The 25,279-nt window shown below is 48.8% G+C and overlaps 1 long non-coding RNA gene across 1 annotated transcript in view; it reads right to left on the bottom strand.

Annotated features, from left to right (window-relative positions):
• LOC142301438 (uncharacterized) overlaps nucleotides 1-15,097 on the bottom strand; it is a 39,328-nt gene extending 24,231 nt beyond the window's left edge. The window contains exon 1 of the long non-coding RNA XR_012752804.1: nucleotides 14,754-15,097. This is a non-coding gene — a long non-coding RNA (uncharacterized LOC142301438). The remainder of the gene's footprint in view (nucleotides 1-14,753) is intronic.
• Between the last annotated feature and the right edge of the window lie 10,182 nt (nucleotides 15,098-25,279).

Here is a 25,279-nt window from a genome sequence, read left to right as displayed (position 1 = left end):
GCGGAAGGAACAAGAGCATAGGGCACGTTAGAACGTTTGTGGTGTCTGTGTGTGTGTGTATGATGATGGCTGTGTGTGTTTGTGTGTGTGTGTATGATGATGGCTGTGTATGTGTGTGTGTGTGTGTATGATGATGGCTGTGTGTGTGTGTGTGTATGATGATGGCTGTGTGTGTGTGTGTGTGTGTGTGTGTGTGTGTGTATGATGATGGCTGTGTATGTGTGTGTGTGTGTGTATGATGATGGCTGTGTGTGTGTGTGTGTATGATGATGGCTGTGTTTGTGTGTGGTGTGATGTGTGTGTGTGGTGTGATGTGTGTGTGTGTATGATGATGTGTGTGTGTGTGGGTGTATGATGATGTGTGGGTGTATGATGATGTGTGTGTGTGTGTGTGTGTGTGTGTGTGTGTATATGATGATGGCTGTGTGTGTGTGTGTGTGTGTGTGTATGATGATGGCTGTGTGTGTGCGTATGATGATGGCTATGTGTGTGTGTGGGTGTATGATGATGTGTGTGTGTATGATGATGGCTGTGTGTGTGTGTGATGATGGCTGTGTGTGTGTGTGTGTGTGGGTGTATGATGATGTGTGTGTGTATGATGATGGCTGTGTGTGTATGATGATGGCTGTGTGTGTGTGTGTGTGTGTGTGTGATGATGGCTGTGTGATGATGATGGCTGTGTGTGTGTGTGTGATGATGATGGCTGTGTGTGTGTGTGATGATGGCTGTGTGTGGATGATGATGATGATGATGGCTGTGTGTGTTGATGGTGATGATGGCTGTATGTGTGTGTGGATGATGATGATGATGATGATGGCTGTGTGTTGATGATGATGAGGATGATGATAGCGGTGGTGGCTGTGTGTGACTGATATTGATGGTGGCTGTGTATGACTGATCATGATGATGTCGGTGGTGGCAGTGTGTGACTGATGATGATGATGGCGGTGGTGGCTGTGTGGGACTGATGATGATGACGGCAGTGGTGGCTGTGTGGGACTGATGATGATGATGGCGGTGGTGGCTGTGTGTGACTGATGATGATGATGGCGGTGGTGGCTGTGTGGGACTGATGATGATGACGGCGGTGGTGGTTGGGTGCGACTGATGATGCTGATGGCGGTGGTGGCTGTGTGCGACTGATGATGATGATGGCGGTGGTGGCTGTGTATGACTGATGATGATGATGGCGGTAGTGGCTGTTTGTGACTGATGGTGATGGTGGCTGTGTGCGACTGATGATGATGGTGATGGTGGCTGTGTGTGACTGATGATGATGATGGCGGTGGTGGCTGTGTGACTGATGATGATGATGGCGGTGGTGGCTGTGTGTGACTGATGATGATGATGGCGGTGGTAGTGGCTGTTTGTGACTGATGATGATGGTGATGGTGGCTGTGTACGACTGATGATGATGATGATGGTGATTGTGGCTGTGTGTGACTGATGATGATGATGATGGCGGTGGTGGCTGTGTGACTGATGATGATGATGGCGGTGGTGGCTGTGTGCGACTGATGATGATGATGGCGGTGGTGGCTGTGTGTGACTGATGATGATGATGGCGGTGGTGGCTGTGTGTGACTGATGATGATGATCGCGGTAGTGGCTGTTTGTGACTGATGATGGTGATGGTGGCTGTGTGCGACTGATGATGGCGGTGGTGGCTGTTTGTGACTGATGATGATGATGGTGGTGGTGGTGGTGGCTGTGTGCGACTGATGATGATGATGGCGGTAGTGGCTGTGTGTGACTGATGGTGGTGGTGACTGTGTGCAACTGATGATAATGGCAGTGGTGGCTGTGTGTGACTGATGATGATGATGGCGGTGGTGGCTGTGTGTGACTGATGATGGCGGTGGTGGCTGTTTGTGACTGATGATGATGATGGTGGTGGTGGTGGCTGTGTGCGACTGATGATGATGATGGCGGTAGTTGCTGTGTGTGACTGATGATGGTGGTGGTGGCTGTTTGTGACTGATGATGATGATGATGATGGCGGTGGTGGCTGTGTGTGACTGATGATGGTGGTGGTGGTGGCTGTGTGCGACTGATGATTATGATGATGATGGCGGTAGTTGCTGTGTGTGACTGATGATGGTGGTGGTGACTGTGTGCAACTGATGATAATGGAGGTGGTGGCTGTGTGTGACTGATGATGATTGTGGTGGTGGCTGTTTGTGAGTGACGACGATGATGATGATGACGATGGCTGTGTATGATGATGATGAGGATTGCCGTGTGTGTTTGATGATGATGGTGGCTGTGTGTGTATGATGATGATAAAAATGATTTTGATGGTGACTGGAAGACCTGAAAATGTTACTTTCAGTCTCAGCCTTCTTGTCGGTCTGGACAGACGCTCATCTGTTCAGAGCGATGAAGCTGAGCTGACATTGACTTTGGACTACGTCAGAGGGAAGCTTTTTTTTTTTCTAAAAAAGATGGAGTCCCTAAATGTGTTTTTTGTTTCATTTCTAATAAAAATATTTTTCTCTGTGTTGTGTTTTTTTACTGTTTACTAAAAATTCATGGTGGTCACATCTAATTTGACATGACACCATGAATTTCGGTTTACTACCAGCTGAGAAAACAAAGCTGGTATTAACCCCATTATTACCCAGCGTGCTACTGCCACCAGGGATGCTGGAAGAGCCAGGTAAAGCACCTGGAAATAGCGCTGTGATGAATGCGCCATTTCCAGGGGCGGTTGTGGGCTGCGGGGGGCCCAAAATGCTTGGGCCTTACCACGCTGAGAATCCCAGCCTTCAGCTGTCTGGTTTTACCTGGCTGGTGATCAAAATATGGCGGGAGCCCACGCATTTTTTTTTTCCATTATTTAATTAAAAAAAACAATTGGGCTTCCCTGTATTTTGATTGCCAGCTAAGGTAAAGCCAGGCAGCTGGGGCTGGCAGCTCGTACCTGTCCGCTTTATCTGCTCTGAGAATCAAAAATACTACGGAGCGCTATGTAATTTTTTTTAATGCTGTGACACAGAATGAGTGTCTGTGCTTGGCTGTTGGAATAACCTGGAATCTGCTTATACATTTTGATGCTGATGCCAATCACAGATGCCCACTCTCTTTGACAAATAATATAAAAAAATGACGTTTCGCTTCACGGTATTTTTGATTCTCAGCGCATACTAATGTAGCATTGTTATAATAGTTGAAATAATTGATTAGCAATTATATTGTATTGTATTAAATTTGAAAGGAATGCGGCCCTCAGCCTTAAATTTTTTTTATGTGCGGCCCACTTACTCTGACGAGTTTGAGACCCCTGGTATAGCGTATGTGTAACAGTCAGTGTATATAGCGTATGTGTAACAGTCAGTGTATATATGTGGAATAGTACGTGTGTGTATATATATATATATACTTACTAATGGTTGAGTCATCTCCACGTTCCTGTGATCTTCAGGGACCTGCTGCAATAAGGCTGCTCCTTCTCCAGGGCACCGTACGATGCTGCTGCTCCTGTCTGACTAAAATGTGTTTCCACTTTACTTCCGGGTGGAGCTGTACAATTCATATACAGTCACCCATAAAATGGCGACACATTACTATGAAATACACCTCCTCCCCTTTTGGGTGCAGTGTAACACTCAAAAGGGGAGGAGAATAGGCATGTCATCTAGTGACTGCCCAAATTTGCAGCTATCGTAATTCTACTACGGATTACTATAGCTTTTGGATGTGTACACAGGAAGATGCTCCCCCTACTGGCAATTCTAAGTATTTTCAATAAAAATTTTTTTTTTTTACATATTTAAAAGTTGAATTACATTAAGAAAAGAGTTGTTACACAATTCTAATGATATTGTTTGCAGATTTGGCCTACAAAAAAAAATAAAAAAATTAGACGATACAGTCCCTATAAGTTCTGCAGAAGTTTCTCGCCCTTTTCCCTTTGTTATCAATTTAGAGTAAAGGCCCAGTCACACTAAACAACTTACCAGCGATCCCAACAACGATACAACCTGATAGGGATCGCTGGTAAGATGTCACACTAAGCGACGGTCCAGCGATCCCACCAGCAACCTGACCTGGCAGGGATCGCTGGAGCATCGCTACACGGGTCGCTGGTGAGCTGTCACACAGGCAGATCTCACCAGCAACCAGTGACCAGCCCCCAGCCAGCAGCAACACGTGGAAGCGATGCTGTGCTTGGTATCTAAGGTAAATATCGGGTAACCAACCCGATATTTACCTTGGTTACCAGCGCACACCGCTTAGCGCTGGCTCCCTGCACTCCTAGCCAGAGTACACATCGGGTTAATTACCCGATGTGTACTGTGGCTACATGTGCAGAGAGCAGGGAGCCGGCACTGACAGCGTGAGAGCGGCGGACACTGGTAACGAAAGTAAATATCGGGTACCCAAGGTAAGGGCTTCTTGGTTACCCGATGTTTACCGTGGTTACCAGCGTCCGCAGAAGCCGGCTCCTGCTGCCTGCACATTTAGTTGTTGCTCTGTCGCTGTCACACACAGCGATGTGTGCTTCACAGCGGGAGAGCAACAACTTAAAAATGGTCCAGGACATTCAGCAACAACCAACGACCTCACAGCAGGGGCCAGGTTGTTGCTGGATGTCACACACAGCAACATCACTAGCAACATCGCTGCTACGTCACAAAAGTTGTTCCTTAGCAGCGATGTTGCTTAGTGTGGCGTGGCCTTAAGCCCAATCTAAATCTAATCAGTTCCCTCGAAGCCAACCCTGACCCATCTATCCATCGTGCCCATATATTTTTTCAAATTTGATGACGCCATTTCTTTTCCGGTATATACTTTTCTCCACATTTATCACCCAATTAACTTTTTTGACATATTCAGATATTGTAGGACTGTGGTCCGAGATCCAGTGTTGAGCGATTAGTTTCCTGGCAATATATAATAGTCTAGACACGGCCACTTTGCCCTCCTCCTCCAAAGGTAAATCCTCCACGTATCCCAGAATGCATACAAAGGGAGTTAAGCTTGTCTCTATCATATATACTCTATCGATTATTTCTGCCACCTCTCTCCAGTAATGTTCAATATCAGGACACGACCACATCATATGTAATAGATCTGCGGAACATATTTTGCATCGCGGGCAGAAGGGGTCAGTTCTAACTCCAATATCAAAAAGGAATCTAGGCGTGCGATATACTTGGTGAATAATGTACAGGTGTATATATAGTTACACTGCACACTCAAATGTCAATAAATGATGATTTTATTCAGAATCAAAAAAGCCAAGTAAAGCAATAGAACTTCTTTGGGGTAAACAAGTAATCTCTGACGTTTCGGCCTATGGCCTTATTCACAGAGTTAACTATGAGAAATGAGATACAAAAAATAAACAAAAATAATTACATAAAGAAGGAATCACATTTTTTTTACAATCAACTAGGGAAGAACACAGATACAGCTCTTGTCCATAGTAGAGGTACGGGATTTTTTAGAGGGAATATACATATACGAATAAACATACATATATACAAGCCGTATGTCAAGTCCAGAGTAGCTATCATTAAACATGAAACATTGGGAAAAATAGGGGCTGGAGAGTGGAAAAAGGGGGGGGTAGAGAGCTGGTATCAGCATATACTGAGAGATATGTGCACAAAAGTTAATATCAGTAGGGAAGGAGTGTTTAGAGACAATGAATTCAGGTATAATACCTGTCCCCGATGGTTCGTAGTTCCAAAGAAAATAGCTGAAGAAAAAAAAGAATGTGAATAAGAAAAACACAAGAGAAAAAAAAAAAAAAAAGGAAAATGACAATTTAAATAGTGAGTGGGTGTTTTACCTGTGGCTATAGGTTTGGGTGGAACAATTAGACAATAGGGTCCTGTATGCCAATGGCATGTAGTCTGCATGGAATGAAAAATAAATCATGTATAAAAGTCCAGTCAGGCAGAAAAGGAAAAAACTCCAGAGAGTATAGCCTTACCAGAGCCTATGTGGATGCTGGCACTCCCGTGCCTTAGCTGTGTGTGAAGGCTGCTAATCAGCTGTAGCATGTGGCTTTAACCCCTTCAGCCCCCGGGCACTTTCCGTTTTTGCGTTTTTGTTTTTTGCTCCTTTTCTTCCGAGAGCCGTAACTTTTTTATTATTCCGTCAATCTTGCCATATGAGGGCTTGTTTTTTGCGGGACGAGTTGTACTTTTAAATGAAACCATAGGTTTTACCATATATTGTACTGGAAAACAGCAAAAAAATTCCAAGTGTGGAAAAACTGCAAAAAAAGTGTCATCGCACAATAGTTTTTGGGATGTTTTATTCACCGTGTTCACTACATGATCGAACTGATGTATCTATGTGATGCCTCAGGTCGGTGCGAGTTTGTAGACACCAAACATGTATAGGTTTACTTGTATCTAAGGGGTTAAAAAAAATTCACAAGTTTGTCCAATAAAAGTGGCGCATGTTTTGCGCCATTTTCCGAAACACGTAGCGTTCTTATTTTTTGGGATCTATGGCTCAGTGATGGCTTATTTTTTGCGTCTCGAGCTGATGTTTCTAATGGTACCATTTTTGCGTAGATGCTACGTTTTGATCGCCTGTTATTGCATTTTGCGTAAAACTTGCGGCGACCAAAAAACGTAATTTTGGCGTTTGGAATTTTTTTGCCACTACGCCATTTACCAATCAGATTAATTGATTTTATATTTTGATAGATCGGGCATTTCTGAACGCGGCGATACCAAATATGTGTATATTTATTTATTTTTTAACCCTTTAATTTTCAATGGGGGGGAAAGGGGGGTGATTTGAACTTTTAGGTTTTTTTTTTTTTTTATTTTTTAAAACTCTTTTTTACTTTTTTTTTATTTTACTAGTTCCCCTAGGGGGCTATAGCAATCAGCAATCCGATCGCTGATCGCTATCTGCTGATCACAGCAATACAGCTGTAATCAGCAGATTCAGTCACTTTGGTTTTCCCTCTGCTCTCGGCCGAGGGAAAACAAAAGTGAAACATCGTAGCAGCAGGCGTCATCACATGACCCTGTGCTACGATGGCAACCACCGATAGTCACGTGATAACACACGTGACTTCCGGTGGGAGCGGCGGTAAGTAACAAACATGGCCGCGCGCATTTAAATCTTGCTGCCAGACTTTGGCAGCAAGATTTAAGGGGTTAATGGCCGCGGGTGGAAGCGATTCCACCCGCGGCTAACAGGCACACATGTCAGCTGTTGAAAACAGCTGATATGTGTGCCGATCCACGCCGCCTGCCCGCGGCAGGGGGCAGGGCTTAACGGGACACGATCCTTGACGGATAGATCCGTCCAAGGTCGTGAAGGGGTTAAATGTGCTGCATGCTGGGAGGGGTATGATGTCACAAACAAGTGTGGTAACGCCCCTTGAGGTTATAGAGATAGGAAGTAATCACATTGGCCTAAAATGTAGGCGCAATTAGCTGTGCCAGGATTCTATGGTGACATTACACTAACTGACGCTGTGAGACAGGGTCATGTGTATCTGGGAAAGGTGACGTAGCGCACGTGCGCAGCGATCTCCCAATACTAGTAGTGATGGAAGGAGTTGAAGAACGGTGGACAGCGTCGCGCACATGCGCGGCTGTCATCACAGTCTCTGTTGTAGGGAATGCAGTGGGTGGAGTATAAGATGACGTCGGCATCTAAATGTTCAGAGATGAGAAGGAGGGGGAATAGAATGAAGGGGGCGGTGAAAAGGAATGACAGGCTGGCGAGTGACGTCGCGTGCGTGCGCGGTAGTCGTCTTTGCCGGTGGTATAGAGGATGTAGTAAAAAGTGTTTAGAGTGACATCGCGCGCCTGCGCGGTCGGCTTTTCAGCATGTGAAACTGGGATGGAAGAGAAGGAGAGGTGGATAGGATATAATGGTGCAGATAAGGCGCCCTGTATAAACGCAGACGCCACATCTGTACTAGAGGAATATAGCAGTGACTAAAACAGAGAAAGGTAAGGACAGGGGAATAAAGGAGGACTGAAAAGAGAACATTATAGCTGATAGTAGTAGAGTAGGTGGAACTACGAACCATCGGGGACAGGTATTATACCTGAATTCATTGTCTCTAAACACTCCTTCCCTACTGATATTAACTTTTGTGCACATATCTCTCAGTATATGCTGATACCAGCTCTCTACCCCCCCTTTTTCCACTCTCCAGCCCCTATTTTTCCCAATGTTTCATGTTTAATGATAGCTACTCTGGACTTGACATAGGGCTTGTATATATGTATGTTTATTTGTATATGTATATTCCCTCTAAAAAATCCCGTACCTCTACTATGGACAAGAGCTGTATCTGTGTTCTTCCCTAGTTGATTGTAAAAAAAAAAAAAGGTGATTCCTTCTTTATGTAATTATTTTTGTTTATTTTTTGTATCTCATTTCTCATAGTTAACTCTGTGAATAAAGCGGGCTTTACACGCTGCGACATCGCTAATGCGGAGTCGTTGGGGTCACGGAATTTGTGACGCACATCCGGCCGCATTAGCGATGTTGCTGCGTGTGACACCGATAAGCGATTTTGCATCGTTGCAAAAACGTTCAAAATCGCTAATCGACGACATGGGGGTCCATTCTTAAAAATCGTTACTGCAGCAGTAACGAAGTTGTTCCTCGTTCTTGCGGCAGCACACATCGCTGCGTGTGATGCCGCAGGAACGAGGAAGCTCCCCTTATCTGCCTCCCGGCCGCTATGCGGAAGGAAGGAGGTGGGCGGGATGTTACGTCCCGCTCATCTCCGCCCCTCCGCTGCTATTGGGCGGCGGTTCAGTGACGCTTCAGTGACGTCGCTGTGACGCCGCACGGACCGCCCCCTTAGAAAGGAGGCGGTTCGCCCGTCACAGCGACGTCGCCGGACAGGTAAGTATGTGTGACGGCTGTTGTGCGACACGGGCAGCGATTTGCCTGTGTCGCGCAACAGATGGGGGCGGGTACCCACACTAGCGATATCGGGACCGATATCGCAGTGTGTAAAGTAGCCTTAAGGCCATAGGCCGAAACGTCAGAGATTACTTGTTTACCCCAAAGAAGTTCTATTCCTTTACTTGGCTTTTTTGATTCTGAATAAAATCATCATTTATTGACATTTGAGTGTGCAGTGTAAATATATATGTACTTGTGTGGGACCTTCCCCATCACTAGCACCTCATCCCCCTATTAATGTGCACGCCTTTCTTTCTATCATTAATGTACTGGTGTGACAGTCTGTATGCCTCCCCCAATGATAGACTAGGAATTCTTTCTAAAATGTCTACCCATCGGTTGTCCTCAATGGGTCCTACAGCTCGTTCCCATTTTTCTTTTGCGTTTACTGGACAATTCCGGTGCACCAGAGATCCCAATATAAACGAGAGATCACTCGCGCTGAGCCTCTAGAGGTTGCTATGCGTTGCATGACTTTGTTCTGCTCCAATGCTCTACCCGTAATAGAGGTTTCTGCCTGATAGGCATGTCTCAGTTGCAAGTACTTATAAAACTCCGAATTCTGGATCCCAAACACCGCTTGCAACTGAGGGAAGCCTCTGAGTTGGCCCTCCTCCACAATATGTGTGAATCTATTTATCCCTCTCAAAGCTCAGCTCCCAAACCCCTCTAAACAATGCAAGTTAGGTAACCATGGAGTTCTCCATATAGAGGTATATTGTGAAATTCCCAGAATGTCTTGTAGTTTTTTAGTTTTATCCCAAAGGTTTTGGATTAGTAGTAGGGTTGGGCAACTATTAGCAGCTGCTCCGAAGCCTCCTGCCTCTAGAACCTAGTATAGACTAGTGGAGTGAAAATATTGTTGTAGAATCGTATACTGTGCCCCCCCCCATCCAGGGTCCTCCCATCCCCGAATGTGCTGAAGCTGAGCTGCCAGATAGTAAACCCATGGATTGGGTACCGCCAGACCTGTACAACTTTTATCCCTCTGCAGGGTCTCGAGCCTAATGCGCGGCATCTGTCCGCCCCAGATCAATTCCCAGAATAATGCGTTTACCTTATGGAAAAATCTTTGTGGGATCCATTGTGGAGAGTTGTGTAGCTTGTATAGTAGTTGGGGCATCCAGATCATTTTGATCAGGTTAGTGCGGCCAACTGCTGAGAAGGGCAGGCGAGACCAGACTTCCTTCTTATCCTTACATTTCGACAGAATAGGGGTTAGGTTGAGACTCTCATAATCCTCAACACGAGTGGTGACCATTATCCCCAAATATTTAAACTGGGCAACAACCTGTAGGCCCGAGTCTACGTAATTAGGTGAGTTTGTGGTTCCACCCACCGGAAGTAATACAGACTTTTCCCAGTTGATTAATAGACCTGAGTACTTCCCAAATTCTTGTATAACCCCCATTGCCCTTGGCAGTGATGATGTTGCATTGGCCAGAAAAAGGAGTGTGTCATCTGCGTACAACGCTATTTTTTTTCCTCCTGACCACCCCTCCTGAACCCTGTTATGTCTGGATTGGATCTAACCATTGCCGCCATAGGCTCAATGGCCAGAGCAAATAGTAAGGGGGATAGCGGGCATCCCTGGTGGGTGCCCCTACCTAGGGGAAAGGAGAAGTAAGGCATCCATTAACTTTGATCCTAGCAGTAGGGTTATTATATAGAAGTCTTACCCAGGAAATAAAATCCCTCCCCAGTCCAAATCTGTCAAGTACTGCCCAGAGAAACTCCCACTCAATAGAGCGTCTAGGGAGCAAATTACTCTATCCCCTGAGTTATCAACTGGCAATTGTAGGTTGAGGTGTAACCTTTGTATATTCACTGTCGTTGATCTGGAAGGCATGAACCCTGACTGCTCCGAATGGATTAGTGAAAGTATAACCTTATTAAGTCTGGAAGCTAGTACTTTAGCTATTATTTTGATATCTGTAGGTAACAGAGAGATAGGTCTATAAGAGTCAGGGATGAGGGGGTCCTTGCCAGGTTTAGGTATGACAACTATCACTGCTTCTCGCATCGATTGGGGCAAGGAGCCATTTTTGTCTGCTTGCTGGAAGGTCAACAGCAGCTGAGGGAGCAGGATGTCTCCAAACTTTTTGTAAATCTCTGTGTGGATCCCATCTGAACCCGGTGACTTATTATTGGGCATGGAGGACACTGCTAAATGCAACTCTTCCAGTGTGAGTGGACTGTTTAGGTATACACTGTCCTCATCTGAAAGTTAGGGCAAGGGGATGTCTTTCAGGTAAGAAGCTATCTGTTCCCTATCATATTGCAGTTTAGTACTGTAACGTTGTTCGTAGAATTCAGAGAAGGTTGCCAAAATTTGGTCAGGTTGATTGACTATGGTCCCGGTTTTGTCCCTTAGCGCCCCCACAAATGTGTTTCCCCTTTGTGCTTTAGCAATCACCGCTAATAAATGACCCGCTTTTTCACCCTCTTCAAAGAATCTCTGTTGTGTAAAAAGTCTTTTGTTAGTGGCCCGTTCCTTAATGTGAGAATCATATGCTTCTTGTGCCTCCCTCCATTCCAGTAAGTCCCGTGTATCCCCTGACAGAATGTATTTCTGATCTGTCGTCTGGACCCGTCCTTTAAGAAAAATTTCAAATTGTGCCGACTTAATTTTAATTTTAGATTTACTGACCCCCTGTATCAGTGACCCCCTCAGACAGGCCTTCGTGGCATCCCAAATAGTGTTAAGCGACATCTCCCCCGTACAGTTGTCCTGAAAATAGTATTCAAGGGCTAGTTCAACCGGGCCCACATCTATAATCTGTAGCCAAAAAGGATTGAAGGACCGCAAGCTACGGGTACGATCAAGCCCGGGTAAAATATTAAGTCGCGTCAACAGTGGGGAATGGTCTGATAAACCTCTAGGAAGGTATTCTGTGTTTGCCACCATTGGCAGTATACCCTCCGAGCCCAAGATCAGGTCTATTCTGGACAGTGTTGTGTGTTTTGGAATAGCACGAGAATCGCTTGATTCCAGGGTTTCTGATTGGCCACAGATCTGAAAGTGCCAGTTCAGCCACCGTGTCCCCAAATTTGGAGTTAGGATAGTGTTCTAAGTGAGTACCCGCATTGTGTTTGTCCCAATATGGGTGAATGATGTTGTTGAAATCCCCCGTGCACACCACCTGTACATTGGGGGCAGTGGCGTAGCTGGGGTTTCAGCTCAGGGGGGGCAAAACATCTGAGTGGGCCCCTTACCAGGTAACCATGATAACTATGGTGGCGCAGACTAATCGTGGGTATAGTGGACCTCGGCAGATGACACTGATATTACCGCTATATGGTGACTATATAGTGGTAGATATCGGTGCTGCAGCACATACAAGAGATCACAGTGCAGTTATAGATGGTGACTTACAGCTGACGTTCTTTCGGATGGAGTTGTTCACCTTTTCTGTGTTTTCCATCTGGCCCAGACCGACATGACAACTTCTTCCAGCCACAAGTCATCTACAGAAATTACAACAAAGACATATTTCACTCCTCACACTTCCGGCACCGAACCCCATCTAATCCCAACCTGCACAAACCCCTCATCCTGCCGTCACCCCAATACTGAGCCACTGCTGTTGTACTATTACTGCACCTGCTGTGTGCACAAAAACCGACTCCTCTTACTGCCACACATAGTAATGCCACCACTGTGCCCCCCACATAGTAATAATGCCACCACTGTGCCCCCCACATAGTAATAATGCCACCACTGTGCCCCCCACATAATAATGCCACCACTGTGCCCCCACATAGTAATAATGCCACCACTGTGCCCCCACATAATAATGCCACCACTGTGCCCCCCACATAATGCACCCACTGTGCCCCCCACATAGTAATAATGCCACCACTGTGCCCCCCACATAGTAATAATGCCACCATTGTGCCCCCACATAATAATGCACCCACTGTGCTCCCACATAATAATGCACCCACTCTGCCCCCACATAATGCCCCCACATAATAATGCACCCACTCTGCCCCAACTGTGCCCGCACATAATGCCCCCACTGTGACCCCACATAATAATGCACCCACTGTGACCCCACATAATAATGCACCCACTGTGCCCCCCACATAATACACCCACTGTGCCCTCACATAATAATGCACCCACTGTGCCCTCACATAATAATGCCCCCACTCTGCCCCCACATAATAATGCCACCACTGTGCCCCCACATAATAATGCCCCCACTGTGCCCCCCACATAATAATGCCCCCACTGTGCCCCCACATAATAATGCCCCACTGTGCCCCCCACATAGTAATAATGCCCCCACTGTGCCCCCACATAATGCCCCCACTGTGCCCCCCACATAATAATGCCCCCACTGTGCCCCCCACATAATAATGCCCCCACTGTGCCCCCCACATAATAATGCCCCCACTGTGCCCCCACATGGTAATAATGCAACCACTGTGCCCCCCACATAGTAATGCCCCCACTGTGCCCCCCACATAATAATGCCCCCACTGTGCCCCCCACATAATAATGCCCCCACTGTGCCCCCCACATAATAATGCCCCCACTGTGCCCCCCACATAATAATGCCCCCACTGTGCCCCCCACATAATAATGTCCCCACTGTGCCCCCACATAATAATGCCCCCACTGTGCCCCCCACATAATAATGCCCCCACTGTGCCCCCACATAATAATGCCACCACTGTGCCCCCACATAATAATGCCACCACTGTGCCCCCACATAATAATGCCACCACTGTGCCCCCCACATAATAATGCCACCACTGTGCCCCCCACATAATAATGCCCCCACATAATAATGCCCCACTGTGCCCCCACATGGTAATGCCACCACTGTGCCCCCACATAATAATGCCCCACTGTGCCCCCATATAATAATGCCCCACTGTGCCCCCACATGGTAATAATGCCACCACTGTGCCTCCACATAATGCAACCACTGTGCCCCCCACATAGTAATGCCACCACTGTGCCCCCACATGGTTATAATGCCACCACTGTGCCCCCACATAATGCCCCCACATAATAATGCCACCACTGTGCCCCCACATAATGCCACCACTGTGCCCCCCACATAATAATGCCACCACTGTGCCCCCCACATAATAATGCCACCACTGTGCCCCCACATAATAATGCCCCATTGTGCCCTTTACACAGTAAAATGCCTCCTTTCTGTTCTCTAGATGGTAAAATTGCCCCCTAGAAAATATTAATGCCCTGTGTAAGTGCCCTAGAAAAGTGCCCACATATTGCTCCTAGAAAGTAATAGAGCCCCCAGTGTTCCCGTGACGGTCACAATGGACGTGATGGAGGGACAGAGGGACGAAGGCGGGTCTCACAGCAGGGAAGGGGTCTCACAGCAGGTGGGGGGGTCTCACAGCAGGTGGGGGGGGGGGGGAGTCTCACAGCAGGTGGGGGGGGGAGTCTCACAGCAGGTGGGGGGGGGGAGTCTCACAGCAGGTGGGGGGGGGGGGGGAGTCTCACAGCAGGTGGGGGGGGGAGTCTCACAGCAGGGGGGGGGGGGGGGAGTCTCACAGCAGGTGGGGGGGGAAGTCTCACAGCAGGTGGGGGGGAAGTCTCACAGCAGGTGGGGGGAGTCTCACAGCAGGTGGGGGGAGTCTCACAGCAAGTGAGGGGGTCTCACAGCAGGGGAGTCTCACAGCAGGTGGGGGGGGGGGGGGGTCTCACAGCAGGGGAGTCTCACAGCAGGTGGGGGCGTCACAGCAAGAAGAGGCTCACAGAAAGGGGAGCCCCCAGTATAATGTCCCCATAGCTATTTAGTCTCCCCTACAGCCCCCCATTCCGTGGCCAAACAATATAAAAAGCTTACACTCACAATAATCCAGGCTCCCTGTCCACCGCAGTCTCCATCTCCTCCTCTATATCACGTCTCACAGTGGACGCAAGGTCGCGCGATGTAGACGCAGGGCCGCGCGTAGTGATGTCATCACGCTGTGCGACGTCCTCGGCATGCTGCGAGTCCCCAACGGTCCTGCTGCAGTAACCGGAGGTCCCAGGATCTCATACCGCTCCTCCGCTCCTGTCCCCGGCGGCCCGGAGCACTAGAGAAGGACGACAGCCGGGAGCAGGAATAGAGCGGTGACCGAGGCCGGAAGGAGGAGCCCGCGGGGGCGCAGCAGTCACACGGTGCATGGAGTGGATGGCCTTGTGCAGTCAGCTCCCGTGCTCCCTCTGCTGGCGGCTGCAGGTAGTGTCGTGTCATCATCTAGAGACGATTCACAGCTCTGAGCTAAGTCACCCGGTATAAAGAAATGACAGAGCCCCGAATATTCCACCTGTGTGCTGCAGATATGTGCAACAAATAGAGCGTTCATGGCTTCAGGCTAAAACTGGCCAAAATTAGGCTCCATGTTTGTATCAGGATGGTCATATTTATGCAATTTATCATAGGCACAATAGTAGAGATTCAGGGGTAAATACTGTTTTGTGTGAGCTGGGGGGAGGGGCGGTGGTTATAGAGAGAAACCTAAATAAATATTTCAGATTAGGGTACTTTCACACTTGCGTTTTCCTTCCGTCACAATCCGCCCTTTTGGAAAACAGCGGAATCCGTTAACGGATTCCGCTGTTTCCCATAGACTTGTATGGATGATGGATTGTGCCAAAAGGACCTGCATTGCTTCCGCTGGGCGACGCTCCGTTGCTTCCGCCCAGCGGGAGGAACGCAGCATGTAACTTTTTGAGCAGCGGAATCCTTAGGATTTCACTGCGCATGCTCTCTCTGGCTCCCTGCACCCGTAACCAGGGTAAATATCGGGTAACCAAGCAAAGTGCTTTACCCGATATTTACCCTGGCCACGTGTGCAGGGAGCCCGACACTTCCCCGCCCCTTCCCGCACTCTACTCCACGTGTGTGTGTGTGTGTGTATGTATATATTACACACACACTCACCTGTACTCAGTGCCATGGCCCCGCTCTGCTCCACCCACTCAGCACTCCGCCCCCCGCACACATTCTCGGCGGCCGAGCGAGCAGCTGATCACCCGGCTGCTGTGAGCGACCAGCTGATCCCCCGGCGACCGGCTGCTGTGAGCGATCAGCTGATCCCCCGGCGACCGGCTGCTGTGAGCGATCAGCTGATCCCCCGGCGACCGGCTGCTGTGAGCGATCAGCTGACAATCACAATCGTTCACAATAGTCTGCCGCCGGTGAAACTGTAAAAAAATTTAGCAGATTTAGCCGATGTGGCGGCCGGATGGAACGTTGCCTAGCACGTTTTTTCGTGCGGCAAAAAAAAATGCATCGCGCCGCATTCGGCCGATGCGGCGTATTTCTTTGTCGCTCCATTGGGAGACCCAGACAATTGGGTGTATAGCTTCTGCCTCCGGAGGCCACACAAAGTATTACACTTTAAAAAGTGTAAACCCCTCCCCTCTGCCTATACACCCCCCCGTGCATCACGGGCTCCTCAGTTTTTATGCTTTGTGTTGAAGGAGGCACACATTCACGCAAGCTCCACATTTTAGTCAGCAGCAGCTGCTGACTTTATCGGATGGAAGAAAAGAGGGCCCCAGGGCCCCCGGCATACTCCCTTCTCACCCCACTATGGTCGGCGGTGCTGTTAAGGTTGAGGTACCCATTGCGGGTACAAAGGCTGGAGCCACATGCCGTTATCCTTCCCCATCCCTTAGTGGCTCTGGGAGAAGTGGGATCCTAACCGGTCACCATGCACTGGGACCGAGCTCCCTCCGCAGCCCCTGGGGGAATCTGACGGACAGGGGACCGGGTATCATCAGGGACAGGCCCTGCTTCTCATGAGGTACTCTGTGTCCCCTTGGGGACGGCGCATAGAGCGCCTGTGTAACAGACGCTGCAGCAGCTGCTGTGTGTTTGGGGTCGCCGGGACTACCGCGCCGACCGCGCCTGTTTGCCGGCCACGCTACTAAATTTAGTCCCCGGCTTCTGCGGCCTAGTACCGCATACTCCCGCCCCCGGGCCTGCCAGTCAGGGGTAAGGGCGGGACGCTAGACTGGACGTCAGCGGTGAGGGCTGGAGCATACTTAGTATCCTCCTCCCCCCTCACTGAGCACTGTGGGGCACCAGATTCCCGCACTTTCTGAGGCACGCTCACGGCTCCCTCCTCCTCTGAGAACGCTGGCAGCCATTGTTATCATCACTGCTGCCGGTGGAGAACTTCAGACAGAGCTCCACAACTCTGGGAGGCCCAGGCAGGGAATCTGGTGGACACACAACCGCTGAGGGCGGTCGGTAAGCCGCACCAGTTACCAGGTGCTGGCCCCCCTGGGTGCCGAAGTGTATATATATATCCATATTGTGTATACATGTACTCTGTTCGGCCGCATTATTTGCTTTGGCTATATACCCTCACTGATTGCTCTAAGAGGAGACAACAGCATGTCGTCTGCAAAAAGCAAGGGTGCCAAGGCACAGGCTTATTTTGCAACTTGTACCTCTTGTGCGGCTATGTTACCTGCAGGTTCCACCTACCCTCATTGTGTGCAATGCTCGGCCCCTGTGACACTCACTCAGCCGGAGCCTCAGGCACCCTCGGCCCAGGTAGAACCACCGGCTGCCACTGTACAGGTGGCAGGGACAGAGTTTGCAGTGTTGGCTGAGAAACTTTCTGAGTCTCTTTCACAATCCATGGCTCAGTCTATGGACAGATGGTCTGCTAAGATACTAGAAGCTTTGCAGTCCAGACCGGTAACACAGGCCCCGGGCACTGTTGAATCATTGCTCCCAGGCCCCCCTCGGTCGGCGCAGCAAACTGCTCCTGGGGTGTCCCCTAGGTCCGGCTAAGCGGGCTCGCTGGGAACTGCCCTCGACTTCATCACACTGCTCAGGGTCTCAGCATGAGGACTCTCTGGAGGATGAAGCGGAGGTGGCAGATCAGGACTCTGATCCTGACGTTGCTCTCAATCTGGATACACCCGAAGGGGACGCCATAGTAAATGACCTTATAGCGTCCATCAACCAGGTGCTAGAACTTTCTCCTCCAACTCCACAGATAGAGGAGTCAGCTTCACAGCAGGAGAAACACCAATTTAGGTTTCCCAAACGTACACGGAGTGCGTTTTTCGATCACTCCAACTTCAGAGATGCGGTCCAGAAGCACCGAGCATTTCCGGACAAGCGCTTTGCTAAGCGCCTTAATGACACACGTTACCCCTTCCCTACTGACGTAGTTAAGGGTTGGGCTCAATGTCCCAAGGTGGATCCTCCAGTCTCTAGACTGGCGGCTAGATCCATAGTAGCAGTGGCAGATGGTTCATCGCTAAAGGATGCCACTGACAGGCAAATAGAGCTCCTGATGAAATCCATCTATGAAGCCATAGGCGCGTCTTTTGCTCCGGCATTCGCAGCCGTATGGGCACTCCAAGCTATCTCAGCTTGTCTGTCTGAGATTAATGCAGTCACACGTGCCTCTACTCCGCAGGTTGTGTCTTTAACCTCTCAGGCATCGGCTTTTTCGTCCTACGCCATGAACGCCGTCCTGGACTCTGCGAGCCGTACAGCGGTAGCATCCGCCAATTCAGTGGCAGTCCGCAGGGCCATGTGGCTACGCGAATGGAAGGCAGACTCTGCTTCCAAGAAGTTCTTAACCGGTTTGCCATTTTCTGGCGACCGTCTGTTTGGCGAGCAATTGGATGAAATTATTAAACAATCCAAGGGAAAGGACTCGTCCTTACCCCAGTCCAAACCAAACAGACCTCAGCAACGGAAGATACAACCGAGGTTTCGGTCCTTTCGGCCCTCAGCCAGGTCTCAATTCTCCACGTCCAACAGGACACAGAAAGGCCAGAGGAACTCTGATTCATGGCGGTCTAAGTCACGTCCTAAAAAGACCGCCGGAGGAACCGCCCCCAAGGCGGCCTCCTCATGACTTTCGGCCTCCCCAAACCGCATCCTCGGTCGGTGGCAGGCTCTCCCGCTTTTGCGACGCCTGGTTGCCACATGTCCAAGACCGATGGGTGAGAGACATTCTGTCTCACGGTTACAGGATAGAGCTCAGCTCTCGTCCTCCGACTCGTTTCTTCAGAACACCTCCGCCCCCCGAGCGAGCCGATGCTCTTTTTCAGGCGGTGAACACTCTGAAGGCAGAAGGAGTGGTGATCCCTGTTCCCCTTCAAGAATGTGGTCGCGGTTTTTACTCCAACTTGTTTGTGGTGCCAAAAAAGGACGGATCATTCCGTCCCGTTCTGGACCTCAAACTGCTCAACAGACACGTGAAAATCAGACGGTTACGGATGGAATCTCTCCGCTCCGTCATCGCCTCGATGTCCCAAGGAGACTTCCTAGCATCAATCGACATTAGGGATGCTTATCTCCATGTGCCGATTGCACCAGAGCATCAGCGCTTCCTGCGTTTCGCCATCGGAGACGAACACCTTCAGTTCGTGGCACTGCCTTTCGGCCTGGCGATAGCCCCACGGGTCTTCACCAAGGTCATGGCAACAGTGGTGGCAGTCCTACACTCTCCGGGACACTCGGTGATCCCTTACTTAGACGATCTTCTAGTCAAGGCACCCTCCCGGGTGGCATGCCAACACAGCCTGAACACTGCTCTGGAGACTCTCCAGAGGTTCGGGTGGATCATCAATTTCCAAAAGTCAAAATTGACACCGACACAATCGCTAACTTACCTCGGGATGGAGTTTCATACTCTCTCAGCAATAGTGAAGCTACCGCTGGACAAACAGCGTTCACTACAGACAGGGGTGCAATCTCTCCTTCGAGCCCAGTCACACCCCCTGAGGCGTCTCATGCACTTCCTAGGGAAGATGGTGGCAGCAATGGAGGCAGTTCCATTTGCGCAGTTTCATCTGCGTCCACTCCAATGGGACATTCTCCGCAAATGGGACAGGAGGTCGACGTCACTCGACAGGAACATCTCCCTTTCTCGGGCAGCCAAAGCCTCTCTTCAGTGGTGGCTTCTTCCCACTTCTTTGTCGAAGGGAAAATCCTTCCTGCCCCCATCCTGGGCTGTGGTCACGACGGACGCGAGTCTGTCAGGGTGGGGAGCGGTCTTCCTCCACCACAGGGCTCAGGGAACCTGGACTCCGGCAGAGTCCTCCCTTTAGATCAATGTTCTGGAGATAAGGGCAGTGTATCTAGCCCTAAAGGCGTTCCAGCTGTGGCTGGAGGGCAGGCAGATCCGAATTCAGTCGGACAACGCCATGGCGGTGGTGTACATCAACCACCAAGGCGGCACACGCAGTCGTCAAGCCTTCCAAGAAGTTCGGCGGATCCTGCTGTGGGTGGAAGCCACAGCCTCCACCATCTCCGCAGTTCACATCCCGGGCGTAGAAAACTGGGAAGCAGACTTTCTCAGTCGCCAGGGCATGGACGCAGGGGAATGGTCTCTTCACCCGGACGTGTTTCAAGAGATCTGCTGCCGCTGGGGAACGCCGGACGTCGACCTAATGGCGTCCCGGCACAACAACAAAGTCCCGGCATTCATGGCACGGTCTCAAGATCACAGAGCTCTGGCGGCAGACGCATTAGTTCAGGATTGGTCGCAGTTTCGACTGCCTTATGTCTTTCCTCCTCTGGCACTGTTGCCCAGAGTGTTACGCAAGATCAGGTCCGACTGCCGCCGCGCCATCCTCATCGCCCCAGACTGGCCGAGGAGGTCATGGTACCCGGATCTGTGGCATCTCACGGTGGGTCAACCGTGGGCACTACCAGACCGACCAGACTTGCTGTCTCAAGGGCCATTTTTCCATCTGAATTCTGCGGCCCTCAACCTGACTGTGTGGCCATTGAGTCCTGGATCCTAGCGTCCTCAGGGTTATCTCAAGAGGTCATTGCCACTATGAGACAAGCCAGGAAACCAACGTCCGCCAAGATCTACCACAGGACGTGGAGGATCTTCTTATCCTGGTGCTCTGATCAGGGTTTTACTCCCTGGCCGTTTGCCTTGCCCACTTTTCTGTCTTTCCTTCAATCCGGAATGGACAAGGGTTTGTCTCTCGGCTCTCTCAAGGGACAAGTATCGGCGCTTTCCGTGTTTTTTCAAAAGCGTCTAGCCAGGCTTCCGCAGGTACGCACGTTCCTGCAGGGGGTTTGCCACATAGTCCCACCTTACAAGCGTCCGCTAGAACCCTGGGATCTTAACAGAGTGCTAACGGCTCTTCAGAAACCACCTTTCGAGCCGCTGCGGGATGTCTCTCTATCTCGCCTTTCGCAGAAGGTGGTCTTCCTAGTGGCAGTCACGTCACTTCGGAGAGTGTCTGAGCTAGCAGCGCTGTCATGCAAAGCCCCCTTCCTGGTGTTTCACCAGGATAAGGTGGTTCTGCGTCCGGTCCCGGAATTTCTCCCTAAGGTGGTATCCCCTTTTCATCTCAATCAGGATATCTCCTTACCTTCTTTTTGTCCTAATCCAGTTCACCAATGTGAAAGGGATTTGCACTTGTTAGATCTCGTGAGAGCACTCAGACTCTACATTTCTCGCACGGCGCCCCTGTGCCGTTCTGATGCGCTCTTTGTCCTTGTCGCTGGCCAGCGTAAGGGGTCGCAGGCTTCCAAGTCAACCCTGGCTCGGTGGATCAAGGAACCGATTCTTGAAGCCTACCGTTCGTCTGGACTTCCGGTTCCTACAGGGCTGAAAGCCCATTCTACCAGAGCCGTAGGTGCGTCCTGGGCATTGCGGCACCAGGCTACGGCTCAGCAGGTGTGTCAGGCGGCTACCTGGTCGAGTCTGCACACTTTCACGAAACACTATCAGGTGCATGCCTATGCTTCGGCAGATGCCAGCCTAGGTAGGCGAGTCCTTCAGGCGGCGGTTGCCCACCTGTAAGAGGGGGCCGTTTTTACGGCTCTTTTTATCGAGGTATTCTTTTACCCACCCAGGGACTGCTTTTGGACGTCCCAATTGTCTGGGTCTCCCAATGGAGCGACAAAGAAGAAGGGAATTTTGTTTACTTACCGTAAATTCCTTTTCTTCTAGCTCCTATTGGGAGACCCAGCACCCGCCCCTGTTCCCTTCGGGCTGTTGTTCTTTTGTGTACACATGTTGTTCATGTTGCATTGTTCTTTGGTTCATGGTTTTCAGTTCTCCGAACATCCTTCGGATTGAATTTACCTTAGACCAATTTATAAGTTTCCTCCTTCCTGCTTTGGCACCAAAACTGAGGGGCCCGTGATGCACGGGAGGGTGTATAGGCAGAGGGGAGGGGTTTACACTTTTTAAAGTGTAATACTTTGTGTGGCCTCCGGAGGCAGAAGCTATACACCCAATTGTCTGGGTCTCCCAATAGGAGCTAGAAGAAAAGGAATTTACGGTAAGTAAACAAAATTCCCTTCTTTTCAATACATGCCTATGGCGGCCGGATGCGGCGCGATGCGGCAAAAACCGCATCCGGCCGCCGCATGCGGTTTTTGCCACTGCGCATGCTCAGTAGCATGCCGCAAGCCGCAAAAACCGGACGGGCCGCATGGGAAAAACTTATGCAAAGGATGCGGTGTTTTCACCGCATCCGTTGCATAGCTTGCACAGCCGGATTGAGCCGCAGAGCTCAAGCCGGATGTGTGAAAGCAGCTTTAGATGCCGAATAAGACCAGCGTTTCCTCCATGCCAGAGATGGAAGATTGTGATTTATTCATCTCAGACTCTGCAGGAACAGCTCATCACTTAGTCATGGGTTAGTATTTGTGTGTGTGTGTGTGTGTGTGTGTGTGTGTGTGTGTGTGTATATATATATATATATATAATATGCTTATATAGTGTGTGTGGTGTATGTATACTGTATATACTTTCATCGTAGCTTGTATGTGTAATGTGTGTATTTTAAAAGGAATCTGTGACCAGGTTTTTGCTCCCCCAACTGAGAGCAGCATAATGTAGAGACAGAGACCCTGATTGCAGTGATGTGTCACTTACTGAGCTGTTTACTGTCATTTTGATAAAATCACTGCTTTCTCTGCTGCAGATCTAGCAGTTATACAGAGCTCCTGGATATGCTGGACTATCTGACGCACGCCAAGTAGTCCTGTAATGGTAATCTTCTGCTGATTAAACAGTGATTTTATCAAAGCTACACTGAGCAGCCCAGTAATTGACACATTGCTGGAATCAGGATCTCTGCCCCTATGTTATGCTGCTCTGATTAGGTGGCCAAAGCCTGGTGACAGATTCCCTGTAAACATACATATATGTAGTTAGATATATGATGTGTTTGATTATACTGTGTATTTACAGTGAGTAAATATGTGTGCATTGTATATAAATACATATGTATTCAGTAGCACTCATCTATATATAGCCACTGTATATATGTGCAGTGTATATAAGGTGGATGTGTGAATATGCAGATATGTAAAGTATGGCGTCTATAAAGTCTGTGTGTATCTGTATGTGGTGTATATATGGCAGGTTTGTGTAAATATCGTATCTGTAGGTATAGAGTATACAGTATGCAGTGTGTATAGTATATACAGTATATAGAGTATACACAGTACATGGAATGTATGGCTTTATTCTAGTAGCTCCTATGCTCCCTCTAGTGGTTGCAGCAGGTAGTCACCGATACCTGTCAGGTCACCTATGCCCTCCACCCAGCAGCAGTCACATGTGGATGCCAGAATCCCCTTCCTAACCAGCCCTGTGTAATGCTATTTACTAACATCAATGTTTAATAACAGCCGCTGTGATAACCTGATCTCCATGAGCAAGACTTTCAGGAGCTGCGGTGACGCAATGTGTGGAAATTATCACAGCCACAGGGAAAGAGGGCGACTAATCTGAGGAACTGACGCTCCTTCCACTAGTCAGAGCCTTATTAGCACAGGAACAGCGCAATTTATACAGCTTTATTTATTAAGCATTGATGTTAGTAAATAGCATTACACAGGGCTGGTTAGGGGGGATTTGGCACACAGATATGCATGATACTCGGTTGGAGGGAAGAAGAGACCTGACAGGTTCCCTTTATACCAATTTCTATATAGAAGAGTCAGATCCGTGCACAGATAAAATGAGCTTTGATGTATATTAGTACCAGTATGACTCCTTTATATATTTATACATACAACTTATTACTGTTTCAATCTACTGCAAAAATGAATTGTAGGAGATAGTGCTATGCTAGCTGTGGGCTTGTCTATGACATCATCACATTCTGCTTTATGACATCATCATCTTCTCTCTGATGACACAGCTGGATCCTCCACTCGCACCAGCTGCAGGCGATCACTTGAGCAGCGCAGTCTTCTTCCCAGCAGTTGTGACCCCTTAGATGCCGAACAAGACCAGCGTTTCCTCCATGCCAGAGATGGACGATTGTGATTTATCTCAGACTCTGCAGGAAAAGCTCATCACAAAGTCACGGATAAGTATCGATAATGGAATTCTATATGTTTTTCACAAGTCATGGAGTGAAATTCAGACTTTGTCTGTCCTGCCTGTTTCTCCCCTCCGCCGTGTTCCCTGTAGTGGAACTCTCCAGGACCCCAGTACAATGGCCGCAGTAGTGCAGGATGGAAGGATTGCAGCAGCGGTCACACCTCGCCCCTGTATCACATCTCTTTATTGAGCGGCTGAAGTTGCAGGAACTGTTGGAGACATCCTAAAAACACTATCCCATAATACTGCTGCCATCCTGTGGGTATAAGAATAAATCCTTTCCATAGGAATTGGCCTTTTGCGCTCCCATCTGGACTGCAGAGCTCCTGCAGCGTCAGGCAATAGCACTACACATACGAGAAGGTGGGGAGGGTATGACAATTGCGGCTGTGACCCATGTACTTTACAGACGAGTCGTTCTTCAGGCCTTGGATAGTAACACTATAAGGACACATTCACACACACAGATTTTGGCCTGGATTTGGGTTTGGAATTTGTAAGCTAAAACAAGGAGTGGGTACAAAACACAAAAGAGGAGCAGATCTTTCCATAATAGATTGTATCTGTTTATGTTTCTTTCCTGTACACTATTGCATACAAATACTGATATAAGTAATAGTGTACATGTGGTGGATCTATGTGTGCAGTATACATGTACTGTCTATTTACATACAGTGTGTAATGCCTGTATAAGTGTGTATAGATATGTGTATGTAATATGTATGCAGTTTATAATAGGTGTATGTGCACATGGTGTAGTGTATATATGTGACATGTGGATATCCAGTCTGTGCAGCATATACTACCCATATGTACGTGTACATGCTTATATGCATACATACACACACATATGTATATGCAGCATGTATATGTATTATGTGTGTACTTTAAATGCATGCATCTACCCCATACAAATATACTTGTATATATGGTGTATGTACATATACTGTATATTTAGCACACACACTCTATTATGGATGTGTGAATATATAGTATATGTAGCTCTGATATATATATATATATATATATATATATA

Source organism: Anomaloglossus baeobatrachus, chromosome 4 (genome assembly GCF_048569485.1).
Source record: "Anomaloglossus baeobatrachus isolate aAnoBae1 chromosome 4, aAnoBae1.hap1, whole genome shotgun sequence".
NCBI classification, from domain to species: Eukaryota; Metazoa; Chordata; class Amphibia; order Anura; family Aromobatidae; genus Anomaloglossus; species Anomaloglossus baeobatrachus.
This window is presented reverse-complemented; position numbering and strand designations above follow the sequence as displayed.